Here is a 20033-nt window from a genome sequence, read left to right on the forward strand (position 1 = left end):
GAAATTGCATTCTGGCTAATCTTCCCCCGGTCCTGTTTTTGTTTTCCTTAGTCCTTTTGCAGTCTCTCATGGTAAGATTAATAATCTATTCCGGATGGATTCTAATTTCATAGTCTCTCCTGGAAAACCCAGGGAAGACAATTCTCTTTACTATAGAAAGGTAAATAAAATTAGTATGATAAATGCTGTAATCCAACTTGTACATAACAGGCATTAGGACCACACAGCAGAGAGTGAGAAATTCTTTGGGACTGGGGTTCTGAAGAGACTTGAAAGATAAACAGTATTTAACCATGCTGAGATTGGTTGGTTGAGGGAGGAAGGTTTTCTACATAGCTGTAAGTCAACATTTTTACTCAAATTGAATTACTATATCATGCTATGTAAGCCAATTATGCTTCTCAATTTTTTTGGGGGGTGGGTGGAGGTAGCAAAAGAAAGAGGACATGAATTATGGAACATAGTCTCAGTGAGCAAACCCTGTGTGCATGATGTTGTGTAAGACTGCCTTTGTTTGTAATTAAAAGTTCACATGGTACATTAGTACATTCATTGACTACCTACACTTGATAACCAGCTACTGAACAACACAAGGAGCCTTCTATGCTAAAAAGGCAGTTCAATGTGTGAGAAAAAACTGATAGTGGAACATAAATAGTTTTAATTTACATAAAGATAAATATTAATAGATAAAAAGTTATTGAAGAGATTGAAGGTGACTTGAATTCTCTGAAATCAAATGTGATATATTTTGATGAAGGACTCAAGTGCACCTGAAATGAATGTTCTGCTCTTAGGTGGAAGGTTCTACAAATGTCAATGATTTCCAGTTGTCAATGTGTATTAAAAGCACACTAGATTGAGAGTGCTTGGCTTCAAGCACAAATCTGACATTTACTAAGTCTACAGAGAAGTCCTTCTAGTTCTCAGTGTTTCATTTTCTCCTCTTTTTATTAAGGATTACATAATCTTCAGAGTTGTGAACATTGCTGCAACTTTAAAAACAGTTAACTATAAAGGATCACACAAATGAAACCTCGTTTTATGAATTCTCTGAATTCAGATAAACTGAGTCGCTCTATAACACTTACACACACCAAAATATAATAATTTTTATATTGACAGTCACATGTTCAATCTGGTTGGGTCTATCATATTGACAAATGCACCTGTCTCCATTTCCCTTTCCCTAAAATTGGGGTGAATTTGGCTTCAAAGGAACGTCTTCTCTCCCCTTAGTGTTCTTGTTCTTTTTTGATTGACATATAATCCAATGACTTTGGAAATCACGTGATGAATCATAGGTGTACATGTCATGGAAAAGAAATGGCAAGATATAATGGAAAAGACAGCAGGAAAGAAAGAAGAAACACTAATTCAAATTGCAGATCTTTTACTATTTAACTTGTAATGTGAAGGAAAGCTAACAGTGTTGAGCATAATGAAAAACATTTTAGACTTTAATCCAAGACTATCCCATAAAACATGCCTATGGCAAGTTTCCTGTTGTATTTGAAATCTTGTTTTTTTATGTACAAATTATTGAGTATTAATCATGAATTCATTAACTATGATAACATATATGACAGATATAATACAGTACTTGGCAAATAATTAAGTCAATTTTAATTTTTTTCATACTTTTTCCTGCTCTTCCACCTTCTCTCCCTCCTTCCTTCTTTTCTCCTTCCTCCCTCCTTCCATCTGTAACTTCCTTCCTTCTTTATTTATGCTGCTATTTATAAAATAATAATATTGGACTGTCTGAGCTCTAAAGTTTATTCTAGCTCAATGACTCAATGGTAAGCTAAGACTGCATATGGAACTCTCATCATCTCTGAGAATTTACACAATTATGTCATGGCTGGTGCTCTATCCTCTGGAAATATAATCGCTTCTGCCTTGGTATCAGAAGCAACTTAAATGAGTAAAATAATAAACTGGAAAATTTGACTCTTTTCCTGAACCTAGAGCATATCAAAAATATCAAGATGAAGAGTTTTGGTCAGATTCCCGGATAAGAAACCTGATTCAAAGAGGTCAAACAGAAATTAGAGAACTCTAATATTTGAACAAAAAAGCCCTTCTCTAGGATTTTCTGTTTCTCTTTGGTAAGGTTAGAGGCAGGAAATAGGTAGTTAACAAATCAAACTGAAGAATATCATTATTCTCATTATTATTGCTACCATTATAATTGTCAAAATGTGTGAAACACAAAGCAAAATTTCTTCCTGATTTTCTATGCAACTCTGAGCCAGATTTTCTCAGTCTAAAATGTTTTATAAATATGTGAGTCAATTATCAGAAGTTACATGAACTCTTCTATAGCATTAAGATAGCGTTTTTATTTTAACGCTTTTAATATCAAATAATTATATGGCTAAATGGGGGAGGGGTGAAACTAACCTCTTATATAAGTAACGCCTGTAATATCCTTTCCGGAAAATAAATTTTTTAGCTGAAATGCCTGAGTTTAAAGCCCAACTTAACCATTTGTTGCCCATGTCACTTGCCAAAACATTTACCTTCTTATGCCCCATTTACATCTACTGTAAAGTGAAGAAAGGAACTGCATCACCTGATTTTGTAATAAGGAATAAAAATTAGACCATATACAAATAAAGCACTTAACACACAATTGCATCCATATTAAATGCTTGATAGAAGATAATTTTATAATTGAATTATTGGCTTTTTATTTGAATGATCAGAAAAGGGAACCTAGAGAAGGTAGGTGACTTGTTCAAGGTCTCATTGTATGCTAGTGGTCTTTTAACTGTGTAAGTCACATTTCAGGGTCCTTTACTGATAATTCACAGTGACATTGAATAGATCCTTACGATTAATAACAATATTGGGATAGCTTGAGGGTTTCTTGAACATTTTTTCTCATCTTTTCCTTTGCAAATAATATGCAGGTCAACTATTTGTATTTAAATTGTCTCTACTGAGCAACTAGTAGGACAATATCATGTTGAAGATTTTCAGTTGAAGTGGTAGATTTTTTACTTCAATTAAAAAAGAGTGGTAGATTTTTGTGTCCATCCATATTCTATTTCTTTGTGTTTTATTTTCAATATGCATGACAAAGATTAGTGAGACTAATTAGTGAGACTGCCAGACAGTGGGTTAACATTCACTAGCAAACCAGAAAGTACAAACATTATATTTGAAACAGAAGAACTGCCTAAGTATTTTTCATAGTAAAGTTTAAGTAGCTCCTTATTTAAAAGTTACAGAAGTTGTTATAAGTTATAGAATTAAATTTGATTTTGCTTATGGAATACAGTATGAAAAAGCATACTATTTCTCAACATGTAGTCTGTGAGTCATCAGCATGAAAATCTCCTTGGATGCTTTGTAAAAATGTATAGACATCTCCATATATATACTGAGTCAGACTGTTTAAGTTGGAAACAATTCCGTGGTTCACCTACTGCCAGGAATTCCCATGCCTATAAAAGTTTGTATTCTTCTGGCTTAATTCTCAAAAGCAAGGTTATAGATCTGAGTTTGCAATCTGGTACCACCATATTAGATTTATAGAAAGTTGGGCAAATTAATCTCATGTCTACTTAGTTTACTCATCTGTGAAAAAGAGACAATGTGAGTACTCACTTCATGGAGCTACTGTAGAATTAAATGAGCTAATGTATGAAATCAATTTGGCACTCCATAAGTGACAGAATGTGGGCCTTGGAAGAGCTTTTTGGGTGATTCCTCACACTGCAAACCATTGAGTTAAATTGTGATGTCCCTAAAGACAGCATCTGATTCATACCTCTTTCTATTTCGTGTCTAGAAAAAGAAGTAAATTCAGAAGAGTTCTGTTAATAATACAGGTTATTCAACATTTATTCTATTCTCTACCCTCACACCCAATCCCTAGGAAAATAATTTGTCTAGATTTCTGAAATTAACGTGGATCACCCTCATTCAGTACAAATACTAAAGAATCTTTGATGTCATTCTTCCTTCCTGTATATAAGTATCTCACAATGTATTATATTTCATAGATAACTAATCTTGTAAGATGCTTCTCAAAAAATTGTTTCATAGTCACATATTTTGAAAAATGTTACATCCGCTATAAAGTTACAGAAATGTATAGTTCATATTAAAGGATACAATAAGTTCTATATCAAAGAAACTTGATTTATTTTTTAATTCAGGATTTCTTAAACTTACGTGATTAAAGAATTTTTTCACTGTGTAATACTTATAAAGATCCTTTAGCATAAGTAATCGTCCTAGTACATTCTTTTGTTCGTGTGATGTTTTCAAAATTATCCCTTTCCTCAGTCTTTTCCCGTTTGTGTGTTCAGAAGCTGACGTTGGAATTATAATTAAGTGCATTGGCAGGCATATATGGCTTCAAACCCTGATCCTTCACTTAGTCGCTAAGTTATCCTAGGCAAGTTAATTAAACTCTCTAGACCTCCATTTTCACATTGTAAAATGGAACTAATAACACCCACTTTTTGGTGTTTTTGTGAGAATTCTTTCTATGATGTCCATAAAGTACTTACTCCAGCCTACTGGCTGTGAGAATGACCTGTTAACTTCCTTTGCATTGATTTCCATTGTTGCCTAGAATTCTAATAATGTGAAATGTCCTTATTTTCTTTTCATAACAGTTTCAAATCATTCCTTTTCTTTAAGTCATTTCAAGTATCCAATGCAGTGGACTGCATTTGACTGTCAGAATGAAGCAGGTCATTGCCCATGATCATTCAGAGAAAGAGCAATTAATAAAATATTAGAACAAAAACTCTCAGTCCAACATGGGGCCTTTTTCAATGTTATCCTTATACTTGTCACTACTTTCTCTTCTGAAATGGTTGCTACCAATGTCTGCTAAATTCTAAGACAAGTATAAGAGGGAAATGAAAGTCAAGCTCAGAAAGAACATGTGTTTTATATGCATCTTGTTCTTTTGAGGGGTAGTGCGGTGTGGATAGGCATTATCTTTCCATTATCACTTTCTCCTGCTGACTTCTGTCTCAGGTGGCAAGGGGGACTGGTAATTGAACAAACGTATTCTAACCCTCTTGGTATTTTTTTTTTTTAATGTAATGAAAACAGCTTCTTCTTGAAGTCTCCATCTTGCACAAAAGGCAAAATGTCACCAGGAACAATAAACAAAAATAGGGCCTTTAAAAATGATTGGTCAGAAGTCCTTCTGGAACCACTCACTGGTCATCTGGTTTGGAATGAGTGGTACTAATTTCCAGCTTACACTTCAAAGGCAAAATCCCCCTTCATGACCTCCATTAGCACTCCTGGCCTGGCTCACACATCTTGTACCCTTAATGTTTCAAGTGTGATTCATTCTGAAGGAATATATTCCATATAAGTATACGGAAAGGTTATAATTAGGGATAGTTTCACCAGACCTTTTCTAGGGCTTCAGGGGGTAGGAAAACCTTAGTGACTTAGGTGTCCCCCAAGATATGGTTCTCAGTTCTTCAATCTCAATTTTTTATTTCTTTCTGCATCAAATAGCACACTAACAATGAATCATGTCCTGGGGACAGAGTCATATTAACCAAGTTCATCAGACTGTTACAAAGGTCAGGTTTCCATTTCATTAATTAAGAATGACATAGATAAACTTTTAAAAGATCTGAAATAATCTTATTTAAATTGCTTCCCAGTTAGCAGAAATACCTAGGAAACTAGATTATAACAGGAAATTTGAAAAGAGAAGGATAAGAACTTCCATGGGAAGAAAGACAATTTTATCTTGCTTGCATTATACACTTGAAGTAAATTTAAATTACAGTTGACAACAAGGGTTTGAACTGCACTGGTCCACTTATAGGTGGATATTTTTCAGTAGTAAATACTATAGTACTACATGGTCCGTGGTTGGTTGAATCTGTAGATAAAGAGGAACCGTGGATGTGGAGGGCCACCTATGAGTTATATAGGTATTAATCCACTCATTATTCAAGGGTCAACTTTATTGCATTTGCTCATATCTTATTGCAAGAGCAAGAACATACAAGGTCATAACCAAGTCATCAGTTTCTCCCTTGCCCCAAGAATATTGTTCACAGAATAGAAAATTTTAAGTATTTGCTGATATGACCTAAATTGTTTTCTTGACTGGGTATTCCCTTTCAAATAGCCATATTCATTTATCCAATACTTGGCAAATATTTAATAAGCTCCTACTATCTGTTAGATTCTTTACTAAGTGCTAGGAATATAGAGATAAATAAGAAATGGTACCTGGCCACAAGGAAGTTAAAGTCATAGCTAGGACAGAGTGTGGATTAGTTATAAGAAAGTTGAATTAAAATTAATTACAAGACTATCTAATGAGTGTATGGTAGGGATAAGCATGGGGTTCAATGTGACCAAAAATGAGTAAGATAATTCAAACATGAGGAGTTGGGGAAGGTTTCTTGGAAAAGATAACATTTCAGCATGCCTAGTAGTAATTAGAATTATTTGCTAACTATGGAAACTGCTGCTAAATAGCTTATCAACAGGAGAATGTATAAACACTAAGGTAATCCATTAAAACAAAAAGACAAACAGTGAAAATTTGGGAAGGAAAACAATAAGGATCACTCCAGCAATCTCAAAAGCAGGAATTTATGGGGTTTGTCTCTCTTGTGATACTGACAACGTGACAAATCTGGTGATATACCAGTTCATTTGTTTGTTTTTGCTTGTTTGTGTTTTTGTGGGTGTTACTCCATTGCCAGTTTCAAAAGGACTGATTGGGGTCAGGTGTCTATATCTGGATAAATCAGTTACAGCCAAAAAAGCAGGATAATGGAGCTTAGAAGTGATTGGTGAAGACCTAAGTCAATATACTTGGTGCTTCTCAAGGAAAAAGCTTGGTATGAGTTGGTAGTCACCCAAAGAGATACCACTATGCTATATTACAGTCTTATTAGTTCTCTTAATTCCCAATGCCCTCAGTATAAAGTTCAAGCAGTGTATTATAGCTGACAAGGACCTTTACAAACTTACACGGCTTCTGCTAATCTTTCTGGCCTTATTGCATAAGACAATATCTTGAAATCTAAGCGCCAGCTATACCGAGTAATTCTTACCGGGCCCCATGAATGTGGCTATGCTCTTTCTTTCCTACAGGGCTTTGCCTTTGTTATCATCTTGAAACATGCTAAAATGTTTGAGTTCCTCTTCTTTCCTGATTTCTATTATTTTTAGCTCCTAGCTATGTAATCGTTTCTAATAAGAAGACTTCATGACTCTTAAAGAATGCTCATTTGAGTTCCCATAGAAACTTGTACTTACTCCCATCATACTATAAGTCTATATTCTATCTCCCTGGGATAGAAGTTGTATCTGTCCTGTTTTACGTTATATTCCAAGAGCCTACCAGAGTACTAGCATGTAGTACTTACTCAATAATTATATATTTAATTATTAAAATTAACACCAGCTTTAAATTCCAAATGTCTATTGATTTGTGTATATTTTTGATATTTTTCTACAAGTTATGTTTCTTTCACCGTTGTGTTGCATCCTTACAGTATAGTGCTTGGAGTATAGCTCAATAAAGATAGGTTGAATAAACACCAAATGAGAATAATCTTGCCATATTAGAAAATGATGTGTTCTTGTGTAAACGATAGACTCCTTGGTTGCAGAAACCTGTCTGTCTTTACACCTCAACATTCTCAGGGCCTACAACAGTGCCTGGCACATAGTAGATGGCTCATACTTCTTGTTGAATATATAGGTGAAACAGTTATCATTAATACCAACATAGTATTAATATCCATAAAACTATTCTTATTGTGGGAATTCCCTGGTGGTCCATTGGTTAGGACTTGGCGCTTTCACTGCTGGGGCCCCGGTTCAATTCCTAGTCAGGGAAAAAAAAGAAAAAAACAACTATTCTTATTGTAAGAATTTTTTTAAAGATCATTTAAGGTCAGTGTCATCATAATGATCACCCAGTACAACTGTGCTGTAAAACAATGGGACAGAGGTGTGTAGTTTCCAAATTGAAAAGATGGCAATTAAGCTGGCTTCATGGTCGGACACTTCTGTTTCTCTTATTTCAGTGATAGCTTCATATGGACTAGAAATCATTAAGTATTGTTTTATTACATATAATAAATATTGATGGATTTCCTACAAAATAGTCAATTTACTTTTGTTTCTTATTAAAATAATAATCACAAATACTTGTCCTTTTACCTCTCTCAGCTAAATTCAGAAGAGGAAACTTTAAACAACGTAGATATGCTAAAACACTAAGATTTTTCTTTTGTTAGGTGGGACCCCTTTTTCCAACCCCACTCCCTTTTTTCTTCCCATTTATTATCAAAGAGGCAAAATACCTCACCTTCATGTAGGTGCAATTGGCCATTTGAGAAATGGGTATATGTCATTTAATTTTTTGTGAGTGTCCACCTGACAGGTTAGGCTTCTGTGTATATCAATCCCGAGATCACATCCTTGAAGTAAGAATGATAATCGGAGAACAAATTTGGCTTTGAGAGCAGTAATCTTAAGACAGCCTTTCCCTTAATATTATTAGAGGAAAAAAAAATATGTGTGATTTCTCCAAGTGAAATGGAAAGCGCAAAAGGAAAAGAAAACAATGTTCAAAGTGGCAGGGTCTCTGCTTGTTCAAATTCTTAAAATACAGCTTAACGCACAATCTCATAAAACACTAAATGAGAGAAAAGAGGGGGAAAAAGTCCTGTTTTTGTATTCCCTCAAGAAAACACAAAAAGACAGATGGCCCAAATGAGAGGGTCTCTGGTCAGATGAGACCTTAATAATCTTCTTTTGCTTTGACAAAGGAAAGTGTGTAGTGAACTGTGTGATGACTTTGTTCTCCCAGGAGAAAGGACAACAGAGAGGAAAGAAAGATGCCTAAAGATGGCCACATCTTTGACAACGTGGGTTATGATGCTTCGTTTTGTTAAATAGTGAAAGAACAATAAGAATCTTTCCTTTTATATCTTGCGCTATCCCTACTTATAAAATCCAAAGACAAAAGTTCAAAACAGTCCAATTGTTTTTTTCTTTCTGTTGTATAATGAGGGAAGAACAAAGAAACTTGTTTTACTCTGTCTCTGGGAAATGAATAATGGTAAAAATAAGGAGAGAAAGCAGAAATAACCCAAACCAACAGAACATTAAAGTCTCACACAGAACTGTTTGTGGAGCTCCAATTTCATCCTTCAACAGCAACTAAAGACTGTCTTGGATTTCAGTCTGATCCACAGTTTCATTTCCTATAAGTCAGTAATGCTTACGGAGTGAAATTCTGGACTGACTACCATGATCTTTTAAGCATATCTTCCTGGCTGAAAGGTAAATCAATTTCCCCTTTCAAGACTCAACACCACTTCCTTGTAATATACTTAAGGAAAATCTTGGGTAGAAAACTGAATTTTAGAGAATCATGTATCCAATGTCTAACTCATTCTTTTAAATATTCCAGAAAAGAAGCAACAAAGGGATTGTCTACAGCATGAAGCATGATATAGTGAAAAAATTAAGTGTTTTATTTTGTTTGCTTTTTTTTCAAATTCTGATTGTGATCCTTGGTTGTGTAGCCTTGCTCAGATTATTTAGCCTTAATGAACTGTAATTTCTTCAGATATAAAGTTTTTTAAAATCAGTACTTCAGATGTAGAAAACAAACTTACGGTTACATGTGGTGGAGGGGAGGGGAGGAGGGAGGGATAAACTGGGAGATTGGGATTGGCGTATACACACTACTATATATAAAATAGATAACTAATAAGGACCTACTGTGTAGCACAGGGAACTCTATTCAATACTCTGTAATGACCTATATGGGAAAAGAATCTAAAATAGGGTGGATATATGTATATGGATAAATAGGTCACTTTGCTGTACAGCAGAAACTAACACAACATTGTAAACGTACTCCAATAAGAATTTAAAAAAAGAATGCTTTGCAGATTAAAAACCTTCCAAAAAATAAAATAAAATCTGTATTTCAGAAGGATGCTGTAAAGTCTAAATATCCGGATAAATATAGAACACAACACATTTTAGGGCTTTTCCTTACTGCATATTAAAACATCGAATATTTGTGACATATAAAAAGCTCTGAAATGAACCAGAGACAATGGCACACTTACTGCCTTCTTGATTAACAGATTCCAGCAATATAGAGATTGGTCATCTCCAGCCTATAGACCAAGTTCAGTCCTCACATGATTTTGTACACAAAATTAATTGGAAGGCAGGCATGCCCATTTATTTCTATACTTTCTGTGGCTGCTTTCATGTTTCAGTGGCAGAGCTGTGTAGTTGCATGGAAACCATATGGCCCCCAAGCCTAGAATCTTTACTATTTCCACCTTTACAGAAAAAGCTGAGGACACAACTTGAAAAAGAGGAAGGAGAGGTTAGCAAAAATTCTAGACAATTTCCAAGGTTGTAAAAAACAAAAAGAAAACTCCCAAATGTATACATATTCCTAGCACTGGTATATTCAACTTGCTCTGAGACTAATTTTATTTAATATATTCACCTTCAAAGATTTTTCCCACTCAGTAATATAGATGGAAATGGAATATATATGTTTTGGTTCACTTTGCTGGACTTTTTTTCACAATGTGAGTAATACCTGTACCCTTAGAAAATATAAAAGCTCAGTAAATTGTAAAAGCATCTTGACTAAGGCCAACCATTTTTATACTCTCTTAACAATCCTCCCTCGATTTCCATTTATAATCGCCCCCTTTCTTCGTAACTGCTCTTCCAAATGGCAACTAATATCTCGATGAAAAAGTGTCGCTTCTACTGCTGAAAGCAACATTAATTATTCATTATTTAGTTCAAAACATTCATTTTAGAAGGAAAAAGCAGAGGGTCAGAGAGAAGACATGAACTAGCCCTCAGTGCTGAGCAGCCAGAGCTGAGAGGAGAATCCAGTGTCTGGGCTCCAGCTTCACTGATCCCTTAGAGACAACACGCTCCACTCCAATCTGGCCTACCTCTGTTCTAATCCCAATATTTCTATTAATATATTATCTTTCTCCTTTTGCATTTTCAACTTCTATCTCTGTCTCCTCAACCCCAGCTTAAATAAACCATTTCTACAGAAAAAGTCATCCACTGTATTTCCCCACCAAGTTTAGAATGTCACCATTATAATTTAGGAAACAGTCGTGCACACAAATTGCTCCTTCTTTATTTTTTCCTTCTACCGCTCATGCTCTTATGCATTTTCCATGGCCACACACCTTCTGACACGATTCTCTGTTTTATCACCAACGCCTAGCAATCAACCTACCCTGTTATCTCCTTGTGGCTCTCTTCTAGCTCTTCTTCCCGATGGCAGCTGTCTCCCTGTAGTCTCCCTTCTTTTTCATGTTTTTACCATACCTTATCCCTCTGAAGACATTTTCTTGTGACTCTCTTCCTGTTTTTCCAACCTCTCTTCTTCCACTTTCTGATGTTGTCTTCTCTGCCATCTCTTCTTTTTTATTATTATTTCATGTGTCTCAAAATTTACCTGTTTTCAGGATTTAGACTACTCTTTATTTATATTACATCCAAGAGTATGGCTTTTTTTTGCTTTTTTTTTAATTTTTGAATTTTATTTTATTTATTTTTTTGTACAGCAGGTTCTTATTAGTCATCAATTTTATATGCATCAGTGTATAAATGTCAATCCCAATCTCCCAATTCATCACACCACCACCCCACCCCCTGCTGCTTTCCCCCCTTGGTGTCCAAACGTTTGTTCTCTACATCTGTGTCTCAATTTCTGCCCTGCAAACCGGTTCATCTGTACCATTTTTCTAAGCTCCACAGATGTGCGCTAATATATGATATTTGTTTTTCTCTTTCTGACTTACTTCACTCTGTATGACAGTCTCTAGATCCATCCATGTCTCAACAAATGACCCAATTTCGTTCCTTTTTATGGCTGAGTAATATTCCATTGTATATATGTACCACAACTTCTTTATCCATTCGTCTATCAATGGGCATTTAGGTTGCTTCCATGACCTGGCTATTGTAAATAGTGCTGCAATGAACATTGTGGTGCATGTGTCTTTTTGAATTATGGTTTTCTCTGGGTATATGCCCAGTAGTGGGATTGCTGGATCATATGATAATTCTATTTTTAGTTTTTTAAGGAACCTCCATACTGTTCTCCATAGTGGCTGTATCAATTTACATTCCCACCAACAGTGCAAGAGGGTTCCCTTTTCTCCACACCCTCTCCAGCATTTGTTGTTTGTAGATGTTCTGATGATGTCCATTCTAACTGGTGCGAGGTGATACCGCATTGTAGTTTTGATTGGCATTTCTCTAATAGTGATGTTGAGCAGCTTTTCATGTGCTTTTTGGCCATCTGTATGTCTTCTACAGAGAAATGTCTATTTAGATCTTCTGCGCATTTTTGGATTGGGTTGTTTGCTTTTTTAATATTGAACTGCATGAGCTGTTTATATATTTTGGAGATTAATCCTTTGTCCGTTGATTTGTTTCCAATATTTTCTCCCATTCTCAGGGTTTTCTTTTCATCTTGTTTATGGTTTCCTTTGCTGTGCAAAAACTTTGAAGTTACATTAGGTCCCATTTGTTTATTTTTGTTTTTATTTCCATTACTCTAGGAGGTGGATCAAAAAAGATCTTGCTGTGATTTATGTCAAAGAGTGTTCTTCCTATGTTTTCCTCTAGGAGTTTTATAGTGTCTGGTCTTACATTTAGGTCTCTAATCCATTTTGATTTTATTTTTGTGTATGGTGTTAGGGAGTGTTCTAATTTCATTCTTTTACATGTAGCTGTCTAGTTTTCCCAGCACCACTTATTGAAGAGACTGTCTTTTCTCCATTGTGTATCCTTGCCTCCTTTGTCATAGATTAGTTGACCATAGGTGCATGGGTTTATCTCTGGGCTTTCTATGTGGTTCCATTGATCTATGTTTCTGTTTTTGTGCCAGTACCATATTGTCTTGATTACTGTAGCTTTATAGTATAGTCTGAAGTCAGGGAGTCTGATTCCTCCAGCTCCGTTTTTTTTCCCTCAAGACTGCTTTGGCTATTTGGGGTCTTTTGTGTCTCCATACAAATTTTAAGATTTTTTGTTCTAGTTCCATAAAAAAAGCCATTGGTAATTTGATAAGGATTGCATTGAATCTGTAGATTGCTTTGGGTAGTATAGTCATTTTCACAATATTGATTCTTCCAATCCAAGAACATGGTATATCTCTCCATCTGTTGGTGTCATCTTTAATTTCTTTCATCAGTGTCTTATAGTTTTCTGCATACACGTCTTTTGTCTCCCTAGGTAGTTTTATTCCTAGGTATTTTATTCCTTTTGTTGCAATGGTAAATGGGAGTGTTTCCATAATTTCTCTTTCAGATTTTTCATCATTAGTGTATAGGAATGCAAGAGATTTCTGTGCATTAATTTTGTATCCTGCAACTTTACCAAATTCATTGATTAGCTCTAGTAGTTTCCTGGTGGCATCTTTAGGATTCTCTATGTATAGTATCATGTCCTCTGCAAACAGTGACAGTTTTACTTCTTCTTTTCCAATTTGTATTCCTTTTATTTCTTTTTCTTCTCTGAGTGCCATGGCTAGGACTTCCAAAACTATGTTGAATAATAGTGGTGAGAGTGGACATCCTTGTCTTTTTCCTGATCTTAGAGGAAATGCTTTCAGTTTTTCACCTTTGAGAATGATGTTTGCTGTGGGTTTGTCATATATGGCCTTTATTATGTTGAGGTAGGTTCCCTCTATGTCCACTTTCTGGAGAGTTTTTTATCATAAATGGTGTTGAATTTTGTCAAAAGCTTTTTCTGCATCTATTGAGATGATCATATGGTTTTTATTCTTCAATTTGTTAGTATAGTGTATCACATTGATTGATTTGCATATATTGAAGAATCCTTGCATCCCTGGGATAAATCCCACTTGATCATTGTGTATGATCCTTTTAATGTGTTGTTGGATTCTGTTTGCTAGTATTTTGTTGAGGATTTTTGCATCTACATTCATCAGTGATATTGATCTGTAATTTTCTTTTTTTGTAGTATCTTTGTCTGGTTTTGGTATCAGGGTGATGGTGGCCTCATAGAATGAGTTTGGGAGTGTTCCTTCCTCTGCAATTTTTTGGAAGAGTTTGAGAAGGCTGGGTGTTAGCTCTTCTCTAGATGTTTGATAGAATTCACCTGTGAAGCCATCTGGTCCTGGACTTTTGTTTGTTGGAAGAGTTTTAATCACAGTTTCAATTTCATTACTTGTGATTGGTCTGTTCATATTTTCTGTTTCTTCCTGATTCAGTCTTGGAAGGTTATACCTTTCTAAGAATTTGTCCATTTCTTCCAGGTTGTCCATTTTATTGGCATAGAGTTGCTTATAGTAGTCTCTTAGGATGCTTTGTATTTCTGTGGTGTCTGTTGTAACTTCTCCTTTTTCATTTCTAATTTTATTGATTTGAGTCCTCTCCCTCTTTTTCTTGATGAGTCTGGCTAATGGTTTATCAATTTTGTTTATCTTCTCAAAGAACCAGCTTTTAGTTTTATTGATCTTTGCTATTGTTTTCTTTGTTTCTATTTCATTTATTTCTGCTCTGATCTTTATGATTTCTTTCCTTCTGCTAATTTTGGGTTTGGTTTGTTCTTCTTTCTCTAGTTCCTTTAGGTGTAAGGTTAGAATAATTATTTGAGATTTTTCTTGTTTCTTGAAGTAGGCTTGTATAGCTAAAAACTTCCCTCTTAGAACTGCTTTTGCTGCATCCCATAGGTTTTGGATCATCGTGTTTTCATTGTCATTTGTCTCTAGGTATTTTTCGATTTCCTCTTTGATTTCTTCAGTGATCTCTTGGTTACTTAGTAACATAGTGTTTAGCCTACATGTGTTTGTGTTTTTTACGTTTTTTGCCCGGTAATTCATTTCTAATCTCATAACATTGTAGTCAGAAAAGATGCTTGATATGTCTTCAATTTTCTTAAATTTACTGAGGCTTGATCTGTGACCCAAGATGTGATCTATCCTGTAGACTGTTCCATGTGCACTTGAGAAGAAAGTGTAATCTGCTGTTTGTGGATGGAATGTCCTATAAATATCAATTAAATCTATTTGGTCTGTTGTGTCATTTAAAGCTTCTGTTTCCGTATTTATTTTCATTTTGGATGATCTGTCCATTGGTGTAAGTGAGGTGTTAAAGTCCCCCACTATTATTGTGTTACTGTCAATTTCCTCTTTTATAGCTGTTAGCAGTTGTTTTATGTATTGAGGTGCTCCTATATTGGGTGCATATATATTTATAATTTTTATATCTTCTTCTTGGATTGATCCCCTGATCATTATGTAGTGTCCTTCCTTGTCTCTTGCAACAGTCTTTATTTTAAAGTCTATTTTATCTGATATGAGTATTGCTACTCCAGTTTTCTTTTGATTTCCATTAGCATGAAATATCTTTTTCCATCCTCTCACTTTCAGTCTGTATGTGTCCCTAGGTCTGAAGTGGGTCTCTTGTTGACAGCATATATATGGGTCTTCTTTTTGTATCCATTCAGCAAGCCTGTGTCTTTTGGTTGGAGCATTTAATCCATTCACGTTTAAGGTAATTATCTATATGTATGTTCCTATGACCATTTTCTTAATTATTTGGGGTTTGTTTTTGTAGGTCCTTTTCTTCTCTTTTGTTTCCCACTTAGAGAAGTTCCTTTAGCATTTGTTGTAGAGCTGGTTTGGTGGTGCTGAGTTCTCTTAGCTTTTGCTTGTCTGTAAAGCTCTTGATTTCTCCATCGAATCTGAATGTGATCCTTGCCGGGTAGAGGAATCTTGGTTGTATGTTCTTCCTTTTCATGACTTTAAGTATAGCATGCCACTCCCTTCTGGTTTGTAGAGTTTCTGCTGAGAAATCAGCTGTTAACCTTATGGGAGTTCCCGTGTATGTTATTTGTCATTTTTCCCTTGCTGCTTTCAATAATTTTTCTTTGTCTTTAATTTTTGCCAATTTGATTACTATGTGTCTCGGCGTGTTTCTCCTTGGGTTTATCCTGTATGGGACTCTCTGTGCTTTCTGGACTTGGGTGGCTATTTCCTTTCCCATGTTAGGGAAGTTTTCGGCTATAATCTCTTCAAATATTTTCTCTGGTCCTTTCTGTCTCTCTTCTCCTTCTGGGACCCCTATAATGCGAATGTTGTTACGTTTAATGTTGTCCCAGAGGTCTCTTAGGCTGTCTTCATTTCTTTTCATTCTTTTTTCTTTAGTCTGTTCTGCAGCAGTGAAGTCCACCATTCTGTCTTCCAGGTCACTTATCCGTTCTTCTGCCTCAGTTACTCTGCTATTGATTCCTTCTAGTGTAGTTTTCATTTCAGTTATTGTATTGTTCATCTCTGTTTGTTTGTTCTTTAATTCTTCTAGGTCTTTGTTAAACATTTCTTGCGTCTTCTCGATCTTTGCCTCCATTCTTTTTCCGAGGCCCTGGATCATCTTCATTATCATTATTCTGAATTCTTTTTCTGGATGGTTGCCTAACTCCACTTCATTTAGTTGCTTTTCTGGGGTTTTATCTTGTTCCTTCATCTGGTACATACCCTTCTGCCTTTTCATCTTGTCTATCTTTCTGTGAGTGTGGTTTTTGTTCCACAGGCTGCAGGATTGTAGTTCTTCTTGCTCCTGCTGTCTGTCCTCTCAAGAGTATGGCAAATCTCCAGATCAGGCAAATCTCCAGATTTCAGGCAAATCTCCAGATCAAGGCAAATCTCCAGATCAGGCAAATCAGGCAAATCTCCAGATCAAGTCCCAATGAAGTATCTTTTTTTCATCTTTCCTATATCAATGAATAAGTGAATAGTATAACTATCACTCTTCGAATCCCTGATTTTTTAAATCACTTTCCCTCCCTCCCTCCTTTCTACCCTCCCTAACTCCCTTCTTCCTTTTCATCTTATCCATATGTAATTAGTTGCTATGTGATGTGGATTCTCACCCACACTACATTCCCTATTTCATTCAAGTCTCTTTTTTTCTATTTATACTATTATCACCTCCATAATCCAGACATCAGACACTTCTCTCTTTTACATTTGTGGATGAAAGAATCAGAATAATCCTGCACCTTCAATATCATCGGCAGTCAGACAGAAACCATTCAGTAAATTCACCATTGATCGTCTTGTTTCTTAGAGGAAAGCATTTTCAAATAATGTGAAACTCTAATAGAAGAAAGAACTAGAAGTAGGAGCCTATCATATCTATACGAAGACCATGTGTTAACAAAGACTTAGACAAAAATCGTGTGAATAAGTACACTCATATTTGCAATGTGAGTATAAGCAGCGTATTTTTAAGCTACATTTAGTTTGCCCTCACTATGTGTCAAAACACCATTTTGAGTACTTTACACATATTAGCCCATTTGATTTTCCAAACTATCCATGAGATAAGTGCCAATATTATACCCATTTGCAGTTAAGAATAATAATGCACAAAGAACTTGATCTAGAAAGTTGTAAGTGGTAGAGGATAGATTGGAATTCAGTGGAGACTAGACTCTTAACTATAAAATTATAATTCCAATCTAGAAATATGAATTATTTTTGGAAGAAAATTATTACTTATTATGACCAATATATTTTTATTCATTCATCATATATTCATACTTTCCCCTCAGAACCTAGTCTGTGACAGGCAGTGTATAGCCTGGGGATCCATCAGTGATAAATAGATATGTCTTTTTCCTCATGAAGCTGGCTGATGGATTAAATGCAAGATGAAGGGAATAAGGAAAAAAGGAAATACAGGGTGATTCTTAGAACTTTTGTTTGAACAAGTGGGTAGATTGTGACACTTTTTACAGGGAATGGGGGACCAGAGGCTTGTCCAGACCCATTTTCAAAGTATAATTAATTGACAAGACCAGAAATTTTCATTGTTGCTGCTGCTTTTTGGTTTGTTGGTTTGTTTTTATCAGGAGGCACATAATGTCTGGAATTTCTCTTTTGTCTTTACTAGTATTTGCTTGTCATTCAATGCTGAGATCCATCAGATGCAGGAAAGAGCTTATAGTCAAATTCTATATACTTCATTTTCATTTTTTTGCTGAATACTTTTGTAAAAAGAAATCATCAACTATTTGCTTACACAGTTTTTAATTGATACAAGAAAGAGAGAATAAACATTTGATTATTGTCCTTAATTTGCCATATTTCAAGATGATTGTATATATGAACATGCATGCATGTGTGTGTATATAGACATATTCATGAATTTAAATACATTTGATGAGTTTCAATCCACAGCAAACCTTATACTTTTCAAAGCTCAAATTTCTCACCTTTGGCCATTGTGAGCTTCTTCAAGTTGATACCTGAATCCTTTGGAAATGTTTTATATAATAAAATTTAAAAAAAGAAATGCTCAGCTGTAGTACTTTTAATTCAAATTCAGGACTATGAAGTTGTACTTAAAGCCTTCTGTCTTAGAGTCTTTGTTCTTCTTTTCCTTTCTTCCACACAGAGAATCATCCTCCTTTTCCAAGACACAGGGGATGATAAATATATTTATTTTTAATTATTTATTTTTAATCAGAAATCATAAACACAGTGGTCTCAGAATAATATTATACAAACATCCATAGTACCAATATTCTTAAAATAAGCAATATAATTGATAAAATAGTAACTTTTTCTGCATTTGCTCTCCCTAATCTCCACCTCCACATTTATGCAGTGACACATGTATTGTCATGGGATATAGCTATTATTCATTATACTCTCTTTCTTTTGCTATTATATAGTCTTAGTTTTAGCAGTAACCATATATCTAATTCTCATTCTCAGTCCTTATGTCAATGGGTCTATTCATTTTGTGGTCTGATGCCCTTTCTCTAGTACATTCTTCAGGAATGGTACACTAGAAAAATATTTCCCAAGTGCTTGCATGTTGATAATAACTTGTCTCCACCCTTTATCATTGAGAGTTACTTTTACCTTTTACTCAGTGTAAACTCCCTGGACACCTTCTACATTTAAACATCTTAAATATTGTTCTCTGTTTTCTTGAAGCAAATGCATTGTTCTTAAAAAACATATGAGGATAAACCATAAAAAAGAACAAAATAATGCCATTTGCAGTGACATGGATAGACCTAGAAATTATCATACTGAGTGAAGTAAGTCAGAGAAAGACAAATATTATATCACTTATATGTGGAACCTATTTACAAAATAGAAATAGAGTCACAGACGTAGAAAATAAACTTACGGTTACCAGGAGGGGAAGAGGGAGGGAGGGATACCTTGGGAGATTGGGATTGACATATACATACTATTATATATAAAATAGATAGCTAATAAGAACCTAGTGTATAGCACAGGGAACTCTACTCAATACTCTGTAATGACCTATGTGGGAAAAGAACCTAAAAAAGAGTGGATATATGTATATGTATAACTGATTCACTTTGCTGTACAGCAGAAACCAACATAACATTGTAAATCAACTATACTCCAATAAAAATTAATTTAAAAAAATATGAGGATAATCTAATTTTCTTTTTCTTGCAAATTCTTGCTCATTTTGCCTAAATGCAAGTTTTTATTTTTCTAAATATATCGATAATTGTAAAGAATATATCTTGATTTTAGTTTTTTCTGAGTAAATATTTTTAGACACACAATGTACCCTTTCTTTTGTGTGTGTGCCCTTTCAATATATTGTTTCAAGCAGCTTTTAAAATTTTCTTGATGGTTACATTGCATTTTAGCTTTGCTCTGTATTGTTGTATTATTTTGGTTTTCTCCTTTGAGGCCTCCTATTGTCCATATGTAATTTATTCCTTGCCTTTATTAAGTATTTGCTACTTTCTCTCAAGACTTTTTTCTTGTTCTTCACTCTTTTTAAATTTTAAAAGTTTATTCTCCACCACTTTCTATTCCTTTCAAGACATTATCTCTTATGATTTCTCATTACTGGATTTTTTTATATTACTCTTCATAACAAATTATTTTTCTTTTATTTTTTCATTATTTACTTCATTTTTGAATATTTCTGATCTATGTGGTTTTTCAGATC

At 34.7% G+C, this 20033-nt stretch overlaps 1 long non-coding RNA gene across 1 annotated transcript in view; it reads left to right on the plus strand.

The window, feature by feature from the left end:
- The window catches only part of LOC309662143, a 455958-nt gene that overhangs the window by 413118 nt on the left and 22807 nt on the right, over window positions 1–20033 (plus strand). The gene's annotated exons all lie outside the window — the stretch shown is intronic.

This window comes from Balaenoptera physalus (assembly GCF_965194825.1).
Source record: "Balaenoptera physalus genome assembly, chromosome: 5".
Lineage (NCBI taxonomy): Eukaryota > Metazoa > Chordata > Mammalia > Artiodactyla > Balaenopteridae > Balaenoptera > Balaenoptera physalus.